Source organism: Macaca mulatta, chromosome 17 (genome assembly GCF_049350105.2).
Source record: "Macaca mulatta isolate MMU2019108-1 chromosome 17, T2T-MMU8v2.0, whole genome shotgun sequence".
Lineage (NCBI taxonomy): Eukaryota > Metazoa > Chordata > Mammalia > Primates > Cercopithecidae > Macaca > Macaca mulatta.
The window spans coordinates 7,429,187-7,443,332 of NC_133422.1; the positions used below are offsets into that span (position 1 = coordinate 7,429,187).

General features: G+C 46.0%; 1 long non-coding RNA gene across 1 annotated transcript; it reads left to right on the forward strand.

Annotated features, from left to right (window-relative positions):
• The first annotated feature begins 2,468 nt into the window (after positions 1-2,468).
• LOC144336313 (uncharacterized) lies at positions 2,469-11,329 on the forward strand. The gene is made up of 2 exons (XR_013407959.1): positions 2,469-7,967; positions 8,418-11,329. It is a non-coding gene; the product is annotated as an uncharacterized LOC144336313 (long non-coding RNA).
• Positions 11,330-14,146: the final 2,817 nt, after the last annotated feature.

Below are 14,146 nucleotides of genomic sequence, written 5' to 3' on the forward strand. Positions count from 1 at the left end.
GAGTGGCTTTCTGTCTTCCTCCTGGAGTTTGTTAATTTTTCAAATTTCCTCAAATCTTTATTTGATTTATTTATTTTGAGATGGATTCTAGCTCTTGTTGCACAGGCTGGAGCGTAGTGGCACAATCTTGGCTCACTCCAACCTCTACCTCCTGGGTTTAAGCGATTCTCCTGCCTCAGCCTCCTGAGTAGCTGGGATTACAGGTGCATGCCAGCACACCTGGCTAATTTTTGTATTTTTAGTAGAGATGGGGTTTCACTGTGTTGGCCAGGCTGGAGTGTAGTGGCACAATCTTGGCTCACTGCACCCTCCACCTCCCGGGTTCAAGTGATTCTCTTCTGCCTTCGCCTCCTGAGTAGCTGGGAATACAGGCATGCACCACCACGCCCAGCTAATTTTTTTGTATTTTTAGTAGAGATGAGGTTTCACCATGTTGGCCAGGCTGGTCTCAAACTCCTGACCTCCTGAGGTGATCCAGCCACCTCAGCCTTCCAAAGTGCTGGGATGACAAGCATGAGCCACTGCACCCGACCCTTCCTTCCCCTTTCAATTGTGTTTTGAATGAATCAAGAAGTGTAGAATTATTAAAGTTGCTGGAGAGGAAAAACGTCTAAATTGCTACCTCTGTGCAACAATTCCAGTCTCGGTTCTTACAGTGAATCTGCTTTTGTAAAGAGCTAGAGAGTGATTGCTATCCCAGGGTGCAGCTATTCACAGCACAAAGCAGAAACGGTCAACATGAATAGTATGGGTAGATTTCTGCAAGCTATCCTCAGTTTTCTTCCCTTCATTTAAAAGACATTTTTCTCCTCACGTCTTGGGTAGCTTGAGAGACACATGAAAAACAAAGTTTGCTTTTTCAAATAAAATGCTGGGCCGGGCGCGGTGGCTCAAGCCTGTAATCCCAGCACTTTGGGAGGCCGAGGCGGGCGGATCACGAGGTCAGGAGATCGAGACCATCCTGGCGAACACGGTGAAACCCCGTCTCTACTAAAAAATACAAAAAAAAAAAACTAGCCGGGCGAGGTGGCGGGCGCCTGTAGTCCCAGCTACTCGGGAGGCCGAGGCAGGAGAATGGCGTAAACCCGGGAGGCGGAGCTTGCAGTGAGCTGAGATCCGGCCACTGCACTCCAGCCTGGGCGACAGAGCAAGACTCCGTCTCAAAAAAAAAAAAAAAAAGCTAAGTAGAATAGCACAAATGACTCTAAAATCAATGTATATGTGTATTTCTTTCAAACTTTAATGTATAAAACATACATTTCTTTTAACAAGGACCTTGGCTCTGATGGTCTCCATGTTTAGAATTTGAGTTCTTAAGTGAATGAGATCCAGAAAAAGTACTTTTTCAGAAATAAGATATGGGTTATAATGACATCGCCAATTCACAACTGCTGTAATAGAATATCAAAGAGGTTAATTTGCTCAAAGTTATGGCCCAGAGTGCTGGGATATAAATTCATGTTTTCTGGCCCCAGTGGTTTTTACCGTCAGCCACCTCTCATGGGTGCTCCCACAGCTTACCTATGTGACATTTCTCAGGCTATTCGAGCTGATAGTTTTTGGAAGGACAAGAGGGCACAGAGAGTTTCAGGTATGTGAGGTTTGCTTCTTAAGCACATTCTGGCAAACGTCGGGCCACGTTTTACTCTGGGTCTCCATCAGTGTGCAGACAACAGCACTGTCCCCTTGACCTGCTGCAATATTCGTCTGTGATGGTCTCTGCCTCTTCAGAGCTGCCGCAGGACCCCGTCTCATTCAGACGGAAAGCAAATGGCACTGGAAGAACGTTTCATCTCCTGAGTTTGTGGGATCAGCCCCAGTACAGGCAAAAATCTCATGCTTTCATACCAACCCCTCTGGTGCTTTCATCTCTGCTCCAAAAAAAAATGGACAGTTTCAAAAATTCAAAAATCAATTGGAATGGAGCCAGCTCTGTCCAGCGGGTTATTAATGGCCCTGGAGCTGACTAATCATATTTGCACAGCCTTTCAGTAAACAGCTTCAACAACAACTAGGGTGGAAAAGAAAACACACACCCCATCCAATCAAGACAAACTTCAAGTATTGATTTCACCACCTCCTTCTCCCCTGCTGCCACTTTTGAAACAAATTTAGAGTATGACACCGGGGTCGCTGATCATCGCCAAACCCCCACGTAACCAGGTCCTGACTATGTTCGGCCGGAATAGTACATTGCTTCATTCTGCTGAAATAACTTTTTCAAGATTTCCTGAGGCCAGGAATAGAAATGGCTGGATCCCAGGGAAGGCAGCAGGGAAAGGAATATCCGGTTGGGCTCAGGTCCTCCAGGTACCTCTTCCTGACTGATCACTTCTCAGGTGCCACGTAAACCTCCACAGCAGCCGTGGGTCCTCCCTGAGCCCTGCAAACAGACCCCATTCCTGCCCCAGAGTCTTTACGGAGAGGCTTCCAGGTATCTCCATTAAACTTCTTTCTGCTTTAGCTTCGGTTCTGTTTGTGGGAAAGACAGGGAGAACCATGAGAGCTATTTCAGAGGGATCTTGTCTCACCAATCTATACCCTGGGCTTGCTGCCCTGCCAACTTTAAAAAAAAAAAGTTTTAGGACCGGGCATGGTGGCTCACGCCTATGATCCCAGCACTTTGGGAGGCTGAGGCAGGCAGATCACGAGGTTAAGAGATGGAGACCATCCTGGCCAACACGGTGAAACCCTGTCTCTACTAAAGATACAAAAAATTAGCTGGGCGTAGTGGCGCACGCCTCTACTCCCAGCTACTAGGGAGGCTGAGGCAGGAGAATTGCTTGAACCCACGAGGTGGAAGTTGCAGTGAGTCAAGATTGTGCCACTACATGCCAGCCTGGTGACAGTGTGAGACTCCATTTCAAAAAAAAGAAAAACAGGTTTTGCTCCTTACTCATAGTGACAGAAACAATGACAACCTGGTGACACACAGACATCAATTTCCCCCTCTCTTCATTGTTTTAAAATGTGATGTTCCCGGCTGGGCATGCTGGCGCACACCTGTAATCCCAGCACTTTGGGAGGCCGACACGGGAGGATTGCTTGAGCCCAAGAATTTGAGACCAGCCTGGGCAACATAGTGAGACTGTCTGTAATACATACATACATACATACATACATACATACATACATACACACATGCATGCATAAAATGTTTTGTTCCAACACAAATTAACTCTCTAATTGTGCAACATCCTCTTCAACCCTTCACGTCACCTCCATGTGTTTCAATGATTAATAAAACTGATTAATAAAGCAAGAATAACCTTACTTGTTTTATCCTCTTTGAGATGTTTTTGTCTCCTATTTGACTATGTTGTCACCCTAGTGGTTGAGCCTGAGGACACTGTCTAGGGTCCACTATCCAAATAATGACAACGGGGAAGGGGCAAGAGTAGGGGTGTTATTGACAGATGGATATGAGTTCATTTATTCATTCAACAAACCTTCATTGGGGGCCTGCTGAATGCCAGGCATTGTGCTGCCTCTTAGCTGTGCCACTCACCCAACAGCGGCCATGGGGTGGGTTTGGACTGGTTCCTTAAGCCCTAAGCCACAGCTGCCTCATCTGAAACAAGGCAGACAATGCCACCTCTGGGATTCTGTGAGGGCTTAATAAAAACTGTCACAGGGCCGGCACCCGGCAGTGCTCAATACATTTTTGTTTCTTTTTACCTTTGGGCCCAACACAAGGGAGGCAGTTTGGGAGTCTAATGTAGATTCATGAACCCTCAATTTGTTAGTCAAATGGACTTTGTGGAGACCTAGGCACCCTCTTACACTTTTTATACTCTTACAGGGTATAAAAAGCAAGTCCTCTCACCCCGCTCCATATCTTTGAAAAGTTTACTTTAGCTGGGCAAACACTAGGTATCAAAGAAACAAATAAGAGAAACACAAAAGTTCAGTTATTCCAGGTGGGAGTTAATTAGACAACTAAAGTCATCAAACGGCGTCTGGACTGTCAAGTTTTAGGGTAACTCAGTGGGAGCAGTCTTGTGTTAGGAACCAGCAGACCTGGGTCACCACTTACTTATAAAAGCAAAGAGAGTGACTTTGGACTTCACCTCCCTGGCTCTTGCAAACTTCTCTTTATCTGAACAAGGAGGGGTTCTAAGGTGCTGGAAGGTCTAAGAGCCATCCATCCCTTCCCCACTTTCCTCTTTCCAGAATATCCCCCTGAGTAACTCCTGTGAAACCGAGGCCAGTAAGACTGGCCCACTGTGGAAGTGACTGGTCACTGTGGAAGTGACTGGTCCACAGCAGAACTCACATCAGGGGCGAGGCGGGGAAGACACATGTGGATGCTGCATTGTCATTTCTGTTCTGGCTGTAGTATAGGAAGCTCCCAAAATGATACCACTGTTCTGTGAACCCAAACTAGGACCAGGAATCGCTGTTGGTGTTTTTCTTATGGCTTTCAGTTCTGTTCTATTGTAACAAAACAAAACAAAAAAACCCCCCAAAAAACCAAACCAAAACAAAACAAAAAACGATGAGGTGGACAGAGATGCCACAAAGAGCTTCCTGGGGCAGAAGAATCATCAGATACAGCTAGGGTCACATTGCCGGGCAAGTGTCAGCACCACAATAGACATATTCTTTTTTTTTTTTAATTGTGGTAAAATATACATAACATAAAGGTAATACATGTGTTATGTATATTTTACACCATCTTAATCATTTTAAAGTGGCATTAAGGACATTGGCATTGTTGTGCAAGCATCACCACCATCCACCTCCAGAATTTTTTATATCTTCCCAAACTGAAACTCTGCACGCATTAAACAACAACCCTCGCCCCTCTGCCCCTGGTCACCACCGTCCCACTTCCTGTCTGTGAATCTGTTGCTAGATGCCTCATATGAGCAGATTCCTATAGTGTTTGTCGTGAGCGGAATCGCATGGAGTTTGTTATGAGTGGATTTGAATAGTATTTGTCATGAGCAGAATCACATAGTGTCTGTCATAAGCATAATTGCATAGTGTTTGTCATGAGCAGATTCACATAGTGTTTGTTGTGAGCCAATTTGCATAGTATTTGTCATGCGCGGAATTGCATTGTATTTGTCATGAGTGGATTTGCATAATGTTTGCCATGAGCAGAATCACGTAGTGTTTGCCGTTAGTGGAATCACATGGTGTTTGCCGTGAGCAGAATTGCATAGTATTTGTCATGAGCAGAATCGTGTAGTATTTGTCCTGAGAAGATTTGCGTAGTATTTGTCATGAGTGGAATCACATTATATTTGTCATGAGTGGATTCGCATAGTGTTTGCCGTGACTGGAATTGCATAGTGTTTGTCGTGAATGGATTTGCATAGTATTTGTCATGAGCGGAATCGCATAGTATTTGTCATGAGCAGAATTGCATTGTATTTGTCATGAGTGGATTTGCATAATGTTTGCCATGAGCGGAATCGCATAGTGTTTGCCATGAGTGGAATCACATAGTGTTTGCCATTAGCAGAATCACATAGCGTTTGCCGTGAGCGGAATTGCATAGTATTTGTCATGAGCAGAATCATGTAGTATTTGTCCTGAGAAGATTTGCGTAGTATTTGTCATGAATGGAATTGCATCATATTTGTCATGAGTGGATTCGCACAGTGTTTGCCGTGACTGGAATTGTATAGTGTTTGTCGTGAATGGATTTGCATAGTATTTGTCATGAGCGGAATCGCATAGTATTTGTCATGAGCAGATTTGTATAGTATTTGCCATGAGTGGAATCACGTAGTATTTGCCATGAGCGGAATTATACAGTATTTGTCATGCTGTGATGGTAGCTGTGTTCCTCTGCTGAGGGTGGGAAGGAGGGCTGAGTCCACCTGCAACTGAGGCTCCCACTGGACCAAACCATCCATGGGGAAGGAATTAATCTGTGTGAAGATTGCTGCCTTATGTTATCCCAACAGCATCAACCCAAAAGTCAGCCTCAGGGAATGTGGGTTGTTGCCATGGAGATTCTGCCCAGTGGTCAACCTCTGTGGTCCACGGAAGGAAAAGGTTCTGGCAGCAAACCCTTTCCTTAGTCCTGGGGCCTCTAAGGGGCCCCTTCACATCTGAAAACCCATCTTGCCCTCTCTGAGCCTTGCAGGTGGCCCTCTCTCTGCCCATACCCTTCACCCCTGCTTGCCCGGCCAGTCCTCCCCACCCAGGAAGGCCTGATTTAGCTGTTGCTTCCCGCAGTAGCATCCTATGAGTTTGGTGTCACCTCAGAGTTACCTCCATGGAATTCCTTATGATAAAAAATTGCCCCTTTACTGATCAGTCTCCCCCAGCAGAGCATAAGCTCATTTTGGGCAGGGGCAACTGCTTCTTCATTGCTCATCTCTGAGCCTGGCAAGGGCGGACAGCTGTTTCAGGTCAGGCCCCTCTCTGGAGTGAGGGCTGGAGGGGGGGCACTCAGGGGGAATCCACAGGGAGGAGAGGGAAGTTATCCAGGGAAAAGCTAAGCAAAAGTGTGGCTTCAGATGAGTGTAACCTGACCTGATTTCCCTGAAGAGTTCCGGTACCTGAATGCACCACAGAGTTGCCACGCCGTGTGTTGGGGGCCAGGTTTTTGCACCTGTATTAGTCAGTCACTGGGTACCCCCTTCCAGGCATAGCCAGGTGGTGCGATGCCATTTGCAGAGGGCAGCTCTCTGGGAAGGCGGCAGCTGTATCTGCAGCTGGCACTCACACACTCTCATGGAGGTGGTGGGAACCAGGAGCATCTACCACAGCACAGGTCCAATGAATGCTTGTCAATAGTAATGATGAAAACAAAATTAGCTGCTAATGTTCACTCTGTGCCAGCCCCTGTGCTCTTTTGCTTACACTGTTTCATTCAGTCTCTACCACCACCCTATGAGGTAGTTGCCAGTTGTATGAGGAAACTGATGTCCCACAGAGCTGAGTGACTTGCCCAAGATGCACAGCTAAGGGCTGGCAATGCCCAGGCTCAAACCTAAATCTCCTCGCCTTGATCCCAGATGATAGGCACGCATGTTAAAGTCCAGGAAGCACTGTAGGGCAAAGGACATTGAGACTTTTTCCCTTCGTCTCTCTCTGAAAACTTTTGCTCATGTTAATTTCCTTTTGCCAGCTTGCTTCTGTGCAACGTGGGCCTGTGGTAACCTGCAAGGTTGTTAAACTGGTAAAATCATTTAAACAACACCTTGATCAAGTGACGCCTCCTCCCAAGTAGGCTTTGCCTTTCCTTCTGCAAAGCTGTCCCCTTAAATACCAGAGGTGTCAAATGGCTGCAAGTTGACTTCCTCTTGGGTCCCCACAGACAGAGTCCTTGACACAGGTAGACCTAGGGTCAGTGAGAGAGCAACGCTTACAGCCCCGGACTGCTTCTCTATTTCTGCACTTCGGCCCTTGGAAACGTCCTGGTCAACACTTCCTTGCTGCTTTATCTTTCAGAGGTCCCAGGCCACCACAGTATTTGTCCTAATTAGAGTCAGTTTGCTTTACAAACCACACTCAAGCTCTCCTAGACACCGAGCAGCTGCTCCTCTGACGTCCCCACCAGAGCCCTTGTTTGCACTGTATGTTGTCAGCAAACAGACCGCCTTGAACAAGCCACTTGGGAACGCTCCTCACTCGGGACTGGAGCAGCAGGCACATGGAAAACTCTCCCGCTTTTCCTTAACAGACGGCTACCTTGCTTCATCATTTCAAAAAATGATAGCAAGGAATAAAGCACTCATGCAAACATGTACAAAGAGGTCACGGAGAGTGGAAAGAACAATATGCCCACCGAGGAGCAGCCTCTTGGCCCTTGCTCTGCCAGAACGTGTCCTTCTCGGTAGGAAGAAGTTCAGCAGAGGATTATGGAGATGGTCTCAGCAACACGACTGCCTGGATTTCCATCCTGGTTCCTGCCCCAGGTGGCTTCACCTCTCTGCAGTTCGGTTTCTTCACCTGTAAAACAGGGATAAGAATTCTGTTGGAAGAATTAAATAAGCTAAGAGGTATAGAGTACTTGGTGCACGACAGACTCTCTCTAAATAGTAGAATTTTATTTGTCTCTCTGCTGGCCAAAAGCACTGAGAGATGAGGTTGTTGGCATTGGTGGTGGTATGTTATTTCCAGAGTAAGGGTCCTTCCAGGCAGAACATCAGCAGGGTGAAATGCTTGTCAGTATCTCTACTTCACAGACGTAGCAGAGACTTTGGCTGGAAAAGGAAGACGGTTTCTTCAGAGAGAGGCTGAGGAGTGATAGCAACTGGCTGCCCCTGGCCTCTGGCTCTGCACTCACTTCTGTTGTATTTATGCCAGTTGAATTTACCCCACCCCTCCCCACCACATCCCAGGAACCATTTCCAGACCCAGCAAGACAGTATGTGTCTGTATATGCCACTGTTCCTGCGTTTGTGCAGCTCCAAGGGTCTCCTCATACATTCTCTTGTTCCATCTTGCAGGTACCACATGGATACTTGACTGCTAAACTGGTTGTCCTTGGGTCCTTCATGCCAGGCTCCCAGCGGCCCTGCCCTCTGAACATCAGGCAATGCTTCTACAACACATAGCTTTAATCAGCAGCAAAATAAAATGGGGCTCACTGAATAAGGCTTACAAAAATGATGAGCTCCTGCCTGGGTTTGCATTGCCTGCTGTGCAGACGAGCCGCATCTGTGGATTCCTCCTTAGTCGGACCAAGTTGCCATCTTTCCCTTGGCTCCGAAGGTGTCCTATGAGCTGCCACGCCTACTCTAGGAATGCCCAGCAAAGTCCTGACTTGGCAACGGGGACCAGAGAAGGAGACTTTGACACATCTCCGGTGACTCTTCTGGAAAGGAGTGGAAGATCTGCCGGTGAGCGATAGACATGTCACACCCCGGTTCCGAAACCCAGCCCCAGACATTCTGGTGCCAAGAAGTGTCACTTCCTGGCAAAGGTAAAGGGAGGGTCAGTTTCTCCCTGCTGTTCCTGATTCCATCAGCTCTTGTCCCACAGAGCAAACACGTGCCCAGCCTCTGCAGCGACAACCAGGTGTTCTCCTGGACTCACCCTGGCCCAGACCCACTCGGTGGAGCTGGCATCTGCCGTGAGCCTCCCATTTTATTTGATGGTTTCCATTTAGTAGGTATTGGTAGATGCAGCCAGTCCTTTGAGGAATTATTATACTCATAAAGTGCAGAGAAAATGGTACAGCCCCACCTACTTCTCAGTTTTCTGAGGCTCAGGAATCAGCACTTTCTTTTCCTGATTTCGCTCTAGGCTTTCCTCACTCCCGCAATGAGCAGTAGGGGTCACTGTGTAACCACAGAGCGACTCCACGAGGCTCCAGAAATCTAACTCCACCTACCTCCAGCCTGGACCAGAACACCTGGATGAAACGGCTGTCTCACCACATCTTCACAAAGTCAGGGGACGCATTTAGCAGGATCTTTTCTGATTGAAATGATCAATGGCTATGGGTGGTTTCCTGGGTATTTAGAATTGGACAACGGCCCTGGCTGCCCCTCACAACCCCTACCACCTCTGCCCACCAGGGGGCTTCACTCTTTTCCGCTTGGATTCTCTTTACATCCTCCACCGGTCCCCCACTCCACTCACCCATCCCCCAGTAGATTCCCTCCACTCTCTCCATTTCCCTTCTTGTTTCCCAGCTGGTCTACGATCTAGCCATTAAGACTTCGGGGAGAAACATATGAAAATCAGCACAGCCAACCAACTCCACTGCCTTGAAACTGCTTCTGCGTCTGTCGGCCCGACTGCTTTCCACAGTGTGGCAAATCCCGGCGTTCAACAAATATTGTGGACCACCACTACACTAGAACCACCAAAGAAATATGATCAAGGCTGCAAGAAGCACTGCACTGAGGATCCACTGCTAATGAATTTGGAAAATTTAAAAGTCACAGGCTGGGCACGGTGGCTCAAGGCCGGGAACGGTGGCTCACGCCTATAGTCCCAGCACTTTGGGAGGCCAAGGCGGGTGGATCACGAGGTCAGGAGTTCGAGACCAGCCTGGCCAATATGGTGAAACCCTGTCTCTACTAAAAATACAAAAATTAGCTGAGGGTGGTGGCACGTGCCTGTAATCCCAGCTACTCAGGAGGCTGAGCCGGGAGAATCGCTTGAACCTGGGAGATTGCAGTGAGCTGAGATCGAGTCACTGCACTCCAGCCTGGGCGACAGAGCATGATTCTGTCAGAAAACAAAACAAACAAACAAAAAACCCACGCACTGAAACCATTTTCTAGTGTCCAGTTCTGTAGTATTAGGTAGATTCCCGCTGTTGTGCAACCATCACCACCATCCATTTCCAGGACTCTGTTCACTCTGTGGAATGGAAACTCTGTAGCCATGAAACGACTCCCCATTCTTCAGTCCCTGGCAACCACCACTCTACTTTCCATCCCTATGAATGTAACTACTCTAAGTATTAAATGAGCCAAACTCATCAGCAGTCAATCTTCAATGCCCTGACTGCTTCATGCAGCTTTGATCATATTTCTTCAGTGGCTCCAGCACAGTGGTGGTCCACGATATTTGTTGAATGCCAGGGATTTGCCACACTGTGCCAGGCAGTCAGGTTGACAGGTGCAGAAGCAGTTTCAATGCAGTGGAGTTGGTGGGCTGTGCTGATTTTGCTGTGTTTCTCCCCAAAGCCTTACTACCTTGTGCAAGTGGAATAATACACTTATTTGTCCTTTTCTGACTGGCTTGCGTCACTTAGCATACAGGTTCTTCATATTTTAGCACGTATCGGAATTTCCTTCCCTTTTCAGGCTGAATAATATTCCATTGTATGGATATTCCACATGTTGTTTATTCATTCATCCACTGATGGACGCTTAAGTTGCTTTCACCTTTTCACTGTTGTGAATAATGCTGCTATACACATGGGTGCACAAACATCTATTCGAGTCTGTGCTTTCAGTTCTTTTGAGTGTATACCTCAAAGTGGAATTGCTGGATCACATGGTAATTTTAAGTTTAATTTTTTGAAGAATCATCATACCATTTTCCACAGTGGCTATACCATTTTACATTCACACCAGTAATGCACAAGTGTTCCAATTTTAACAGCTCCTCAGCAACACTGTTATTTTCTGTCTTTGGATAATAGATAGCCATTCTAATGGGCGAAGTAGTTCCTTCATTTTGTGACTTCATCCTTTTCGGTTTCCTTTTTGTATGTCAATGGTTTTGTAATATCATCTTCTATAGAATGTCAATTCAGTATTTCTTCTAGCACAATGGTTGGGATTTAGAAACACGTGACTTCACACAGACATATTTACCATGTATAGCACTACTATAGACTTCTGTCCTACAAACTCAGAAATCCTGATAAACACTTGATTCTCATAAAAAATAAAAATAGTCCAGGCACGGTGACTCACACCTGTAATCCCAGCACTTTGGGAGGCTTAGGTGGGAGGATCTCTTGAGCCCAGGAGTTTAAAACCAGCCTGGACAACATAGTGAGACCTTATTTCTACAAAAAAAAAAAAAAAAAAAAATTAAAAAATTACCTGGGCATGGTGGCACATGCCTATAGTCCCAGCTACTCAGCAGGCTGAGACAGGAGGATTACTGGAGCCAAGGAGGTCAAGGCTGCAATGAGCTGTGATCAAGACACTGCACTCCAGCCTGGGCAACAGAGTGAGACCATGTCTCAAAGTAAAAAAAATGATTAAATAAATCAAAATACGATGCATTCGATTTATAATCATTGCATTATTGAGTATATCCCTGAGGGAGAAACCTTCTGTTTAGACCCAGCGTCATTAAGGACTGGCTTCTCCACTAAAAATTTTATGCCTGTGATTAGAAGAATGTTGTACCGTGTGCCTTGATGCTGGGAATAGTGTGCAGGGGGAGCAAGCACATTCTGGAACCCATTCTTATAGCAGAACAGCTGGCGACAACTGTACACAGAAGTGGCTGCAAACCACACAGATACGTCTCACTAACCCAAATTATGTGTATCCCTATTCAACTTTCTCTTAGCAAGATCCTAAAAATGCCTGTGCCCATTCCAATGCCACCCAATACTACGGGCAATGTATGTGTTTTTTTTACTTATTGACCTGTGGCTGTTCTTTATATATTACAAATATAAGTCCTTTATCATTTTTATGTATTACAAATATAGTGTTGAACTGTGTGGCTTGCCTTTTCACTCTTTTTTTCTTTTGAGATGAAGTTTTGCTCTTGTTGCCCAGGCTGGAGTGCAGTGGCACAATCTCGGCTCACTGCAACCTCCGCCTCGCGGGTTCAAGCGATTCTTCCACCTCAGCCTCCCGAGTAGCTGGGATTACAGATGCCTGCTACCATGCTCAGCTAATTTTTTTGTATTTTTAGTAGAGACAGGATTTCACCATGTTGACCAGGCTGGTCTCAAACTCCTGACCTCAGGCAATCCACTCGCCTCGGCCTCCCAAAGTGCTGGGATTACAGGCGTGAGCCTCTGCACCTAGCCTGCCTTTTCACTCTCTTAATTGTGTTTTTGATGAACAAAATTTCTTAATGTTAATATAGTTCAACCTATCTATTTTTTTTTTATGGTGAGGGATTTCAGCGTCCTGTTTTCTAAGAAGAGTTTTCTCTACCTCAGGACCAGGAAGATATTTTCCTGTTTTCTTCTAGAAACTTTATACATTTACCTTTCATATTTAGATGACCAATCCATCTGCAACTGACTTTTTTGTATATGGTATGAGATGGGGTCAAAATTTATTTTAAAAAAAGAAATAGAGAGCCAATTGCCCTAATACCAGTTATGAAGACCATTATTTCCTCTGTCCTCTGAGCTTCAAGTTTTGGCATAAATCCAGTTTTGTCAATGTGTGTGTGGATTTATTTCTGGACTCTTTGGGTTTTTGTTTGTTTTTGTTTTTGTTTTTTGTTTTTTGAGACAGAATCTGGCTGCACACCCAGGCTGGAATGCAGTGGTGTGACGGTGGCGCACAGCAGCCTTGACCTGTGCTCAAGTGAGTCTCCCATCTCAGCCTCCCAAGTAGCTAGGACTTACAGGCACATGCCACCACGCCTGCATTTTTTTTTTTTTTTTTTTTTTTTTGTAGAGACAGGGTTTCGTCATGTTGCCCAGGCTGATCTTGAATTCCCAGGCTCAAATTATCTTCCTGCCTCAACCTCCCAAAGTGCTAGGATTACAGGCATGAGCCACTGTAACTGACCTGTTATTTTTCTATCCTTACATCAATACCTCTTGGTCTTAATTACTGTATGTTTATAATAAGTCTTGATTTCCAGTAATATAAAAACTTCAATTGCAATCTTCTTGATGAATGTCTTACCTATTCTTGGGCTTTTGTATTTCCATATATATTTTGGAAACAGGTTGTCAATTTCTTAAAAAAAAAAAAAAAGCTGGCATTTTTATTTGCATTATATTGAATCTGTAGTTCAGTTTGGAAAATAAGTAATTTAACTTTTCTAAGTCCTACATTTCTCTTCTGAAAAAAAAAAAAGAAAAAATGCTCACTGAGCAATTTTTAAACTGGAAAAAATCACTGTAGAAATGCTGGATTTGTATTATAAAGCGAGAAGGAACACAGGCAAGGACTGGGGCAAAGTCAGCCTATGGTGGATTTCCAGAAGGTCGAAGTGACTCTGGAAACTGGTTGCTCTCCAGCGGCACTGGCCGAGGCTGCTGGAGTACGGGCTGTCAGGCTGCAGCTGGTTAAGAGTCAGGCTGGCTTCTAACTCACAGGCTCGGGTGCAGGAAGAAGAGGTCGTGGCTTTTTCCTGCACCGTTGTTCCCATTCCACCTCCAGGGGGCGCCACATTCCTTCTGATGATTGTGTGTTTGCCTTCCCGCAACTTTTTCTTTGTAGACTGGAAACTGCAGAGCAGTCACATTACCTTTATTTTTCAAATGTGTCCACTGTGTGTCAGGCCCAGCTCTGCATGGATTCACTTCCTCTCTTATTCTGTACAGAATGGCACACTTGGAGAGAGGACCAGACGTGCCAGTGGGGAAAGGGCATCAAGACAGTCCCTCGTGACCCCCCACTGCCTCTACGACCCCCCTTCTGTTCCCTGGAGCATGTCCTGAGCCGACCTAAGGCCATTTGTGTGTTTATGTGACCAGGGCATAAAGGGGACACAACCGTCTTTCTCCGGAGTCAGCCCATTTAGGAAATGCGAGGGTCTGACACATCCTCTCTCC